Source organism: Orycteropus afer, unplaced genomic scaffold, assembly GCF_000298275.1.
Source record: "Orycteropus afer afer isolate SDZICR_OR568_19922 unplaced genomic scaffold, OryAfe1.0 scaffold00113, whole genome shotgun sequence".
Taxonomy (NCBI): domain Eukaryota; kingdom Metazoa; phylum Chordata; class Mammalia; order Tubulidentata; family Orycteropodidae; genus Orycteropus; species Orycteropus afer.
Genome location: NW_006921700.1, coordinates 1559790 through 1564361, shown reverse-complemented (window position 1 = coordinate 1564361; position 4572 = coordinate 1559790). Strand labels below are relative to the sequence as shown.

Genomic DNA, 4572 nt, shown 5'->3' with positions numbered 1-4572 from the left:
TACAGTAGTCACACCCAGGAAACAGAAGGTGGGGTGTTAATTATTAACAAGAAAATACATTAACAGACCTGTTGGGAATATTAGGATGGAATGAATTGAGCCCAGCCCAATCAAGCCATCACAAAAGCATCAAAAAGCACTGCTCCTGAAAAAATTTTGGCAACTACATATCAGAAAGGGGCTAATCTCTAAAATTTATGAAAATCCAATTAGAAAATGGGCAGAGGATATGAATGGAGACTTCATCAAAGAAGATATTTGGGCAGCTAACAAACATATGAAGAAATGTTCATGGTCATTAGCTATTAGAGACATGCAAATCAAAACAATGAAATATCATCTCACCCCAGCAATGATAGCAAAGCTAAAAAAAAAAAAAAAAACAGAGAACAACAAATGCTGGCCAGTATGTGGAGAAACTGGAACCCTCATACATGGTTGGACTGTGAAATGGTGCAACGACTGTGGAAAATGTTATGGTGCTTCCTTAAAAACCTGGAAATAGAAATACCCATTGATCTAGCAACCCCACTGCTAGGTATATACCCTAGAGAAATTAGAGCTGTGACGTGAACAGACAAATGCATGCATATGTTCACTGTAACACTATTCACAATACCAAAAAGACAAAAACAACCTAAATGCCCATCAAGGGAGGAATAGATCAATGAATTGTAATGTACACATACAGTGGAATACTAAGCAACATTAAAGAACAATGATGAATTTTTAAAACATTTCATAACATGGATGAACTTAGAGGACATTGTTGTTGTTGTTACGTGCTGTCGAATTGGACCCGACTCATAGCGACCCCTCCTTGGGTTTCTGAGGCAGTATCATTACAGAAATAGATTGTCCAACCTTCCTTCTGAGGAGTGGCTGGTGGGTTTGAACCGCCAGCTTTCTGATTAGCAGCCAAGTGCTTTAGGAACAGGACAGATATTCTATGAGATCGTAATTGTAAAAAATTGAGAAAAGGGTTTCACAGAAAAAGAAGTATTCTTTGATGATTAGCAGGGGTGGGTAGGAAAGGGAGGGTAAACACTAACTAGAGGGTAGACATGTACTAATTTGGGTGAAGAGAAAAGCAAATGCACACACACACACACACACACACAGAGGGAGCTCTGGTAGCACAGTGCCTAAGGCACTTGACTGCTAACCAGGAGGCTAGTGGTTCAAACCCACCAGCCACTCCTCGGAAGGAAGGTTGGGCAATCTACTTCCATGGTGATACCACCTTGGAAACCCAGGGAGGGGTCACTATGAGTCAGGTCAGACTCCATGGCACATAACAACAACAATACATACATATATACATATACATATGTTGTTGTTTTTTTTTTTCTTGCCTCCAGGAGTGCAGCTCTGCTCCTAGCTTTTTGCATAGATGCATCAGCAACTGAATATGAAAAAGGAAGGCCTCCTGTGCCTTCCTCCTTCCCACCACCACTTCCGGCCCCAGGTCTGGAGCCCTGGGCAATGCAGGCGTGGGTGGCTGGTTACCATCTTGTGCACGGGCAGCAGGGAGGAGGGCAAGTGGGCGAGCTTTCTTCTCTCTTGGAAGAGGTTTTGTTGTTGTTATGTGCCGTCGAGTTGGACCCGACTCATAGCAACCCCTCCTTGGGTTTCCGGGGCAGTATCACTATGGAAGTAGATTGCCCAACCTTCCTTCTGAGGAGTGGCTGGTGGGTTTGAACCTCCAGCCTTCTGGTTAGCAATCAAGTGCCTTAGGCATTATGCTACCAGAGTTCCTGGAAGAGGTTTTAACACAAGTTTTTCCATCTTCGCTTCCACCCGACCTCATGGCCCCCCTCCCTCTTCTCCTCCTCCCCATCTGTTGTCATGATTGTGTCTTCTGACTACTTGGTGGTACTTTTTGGGGTCCCTGCTAGGACCACCAGGCCAAGCTGGGCTTGGCTGAGGAGGAGCTGATCCTGCTGGTATGGAAATTGTTGGATCTGGCCAACAAGAAGCATGGACAGTTGTGCAAAGTACTAGTTAGACCAGATCAGCTGAAACTGACAGAGGATTGTAAAGAAGAAACCAAGATCAACGCCAAAAGCCTGTCCAAGCCCTGGGACAGTTTAACCGGTCAGTGCGCACTGAACTGAATATTAGGGTAGGGATTCCTTCCGTCTCTGCACTGATTGGCAGCTTCATGTCAGGCAAATCCTGTGTTCTGAGTATTATTGACCAAATGCTTCTATCCCTTTTCGGATCTTCCAGAAAATACAATACAGAGTCATTAACGGAGCTGTTGGGAATATCAGGATGGAATGAATGGAGCTGAGCCCACTGGAGAAATGTTGACCTGGTTCACCTGATATTAACAAACCGGATGTCACAGCAATGACAGAGTGTTTCAATTTTGAGAAAAATGGTTCAGTCTCTCCATATGGAGCCTCTCTAGTTGAAGATACAAGGAATATAATTGTAGCAAGGATGTCAGAGCCTTATAATCACAAGTTTTCAGATTAAGAGAGTAAATTACAAATTTGAAAGTGGCACTTGCAGCAAGATGGAGCTTATTGATGATAACAAGTTAGAGCATGAGGTCGGCTGTGGCAATCTTCAGATCAGGATACTGCAACCTTCTTCAGAGAACTCAGTGTTGCCAAGGGAGGTGCTGCCCTTTGAGTACTCAGGGTCACAAATGGAGAAGCTGTGGTTAGGTTTGCAAGTAAAGAGCACAGAGATGTAGCACTGCAGAGGCACAAACATCACACAGGGACCCGGCACATTTACAAAGCAACAGGTGAAGATTTTCTTAAAATTGCTGGTGGAACATCCAGCGAGGTAGCCCAGTTCTCTCCAAGGAAAATCGAGTCATTGTCTGAATGCAAGGGCTCCCTTTCACGGCCACAGCTGAAGAAGTGGTGGCCTGTTTTGGACAGCACTGCCCCATCACTGGGGGACGAGAAGGTATCCTTCTTGTCACCTAGTCAGATGGTAGGCCAACAGGGGATGCTTTTTTATTTACTTCTGAGGAATACACACAGAACGCATTGAGAAGACGTAAGGATTTGCTGGATAAAAGCTACATTGAACACTTCAGGAGCACAGGAGCTGACGTTTGGCAGGTCCAAGTCAATTCTTCCCAGCCCCTTTCATTCCACTTCCATCCCCTCCATTATCCCAATACTACCTCAGCAATTTCTGATGCCTACAAATGTTGGAGACCGTATACATCTTCAAGGTCTTCCCTATGCAGCCACATTGAGGACATCCAGCCCAGGGGGGATGTCTCCACAGATATTCAAAGTCATGGGGCTCACGGGGTATTGAATCACCAGAGCCGCCCATCAGGAGATGCCTTTGGCCAGATGAAGTCTGCAGACAGAGCGTTCACGGCTACATGGAAGTGTCATAAAAAACCCATGAAGGACAGGCATGCTGAACTTCCTCAGTGTTCCACTGAGGAGATGAACTTTGTGTCAGTGAGGGGCACATTAAATTGAAATGGCTTACCCCCACTGCCATGTGAGCTACCATGCTTGTCTCCTCTGTCGTTCACATTCCCAGTTCCTGCAGCAGTTCTTCCGGCCGCAGCCGCCAGGTGTCAGCCCCTTGTGCTTTTGCACCCACAAGCACTCCAGCCCTCCATGGCACACTACCCAGCAGGCGCTCATTCCCCATGAATGACACAGCCTAGTAGCCCAGCCCCCCAGGTTCACCTAATAGTCCAGGTTATTTCCCTATCACTGCTAATCTTGGTGGTGTCCCTCCACAGCCTGGCACAGTGGCCAGAATGCAGGGCACCCCCCAAAATACTGGAGTTAAAGAAATTCTTAACTTTTTCCCAGGCTATCAGTATGCATCCGAGGATGGACTTGTACGTAGAAGTGATCAGGCCAGGACTTTGTATTTGAGGGCCCCAGCAGTTAGAACATCCTCAGAAAAGAAGTGTTTGAAAGATGTGCAGTGATTCTGATAACTGTCAGGCACAAAGAAAGCTTCAAGCAACATTGAGAGAAGTTTATCTACACTCAGGTTGCAGTATTTTCAGCAAAAAAATGTTTGGACAAGGGGGCCTGAGCCCTGTGTTTTGGTAGAGTGAAAAATTTTGAGCCAATAAAGCCAAATCCTCTTAGGAAGCAGATTCAGCATCCTTGGCTCCTTGCTGATTGCAAATAGGCATCAGATGCTCCATTATTTACAAGCTAAAGTGGCTTCAGGAGCTCTGGTAGCATAGTGCCTAAGGCACTTGACTGCTACCCAGAAGGCTGGCGGTTCAAACCCACCACCTACTCCTCGGAAGGAAGGTTGGGCAATCTATTTCCGTAGTGATACCACGTCGGAAACCCAAGGAGGGGTCGCTATGAGTCGGGTCCGACTCGACGGCACATAACAACAACAACAAGAAAGTGGCTTCAGAGATGTTTAGTAAGTTTTAGGTATTTGAAAAAAAAAATTCTCCATTAGTGTCTACTATCTCTACCATGAACTCTGTTAGAGAACCTTTATTTTAGAGAACTTTTATCTTTTCTCTCCATCTCCTTGTCTTCTGCCCTCTTGCCAAGAAGGGAATTCCAGAATATGGTCTGTGATGGTTATGTTTATATATCA

The 4572-nt window shown here is 45.5% G+C and overlaps 1 pseudogene; it reads left to right on the top strand.

Annotated features, from left to right (window-relative positions):
• Positions 1 to 1848: 1848 nt before the first annotated feature.
• LOC103199540 lies at positions 1849 to 3931 on the top strand (annotated as a pseudogene).
• The last annotated feature ends 641 nt before the right edge of the window (positions 3932 to 4572 follow it).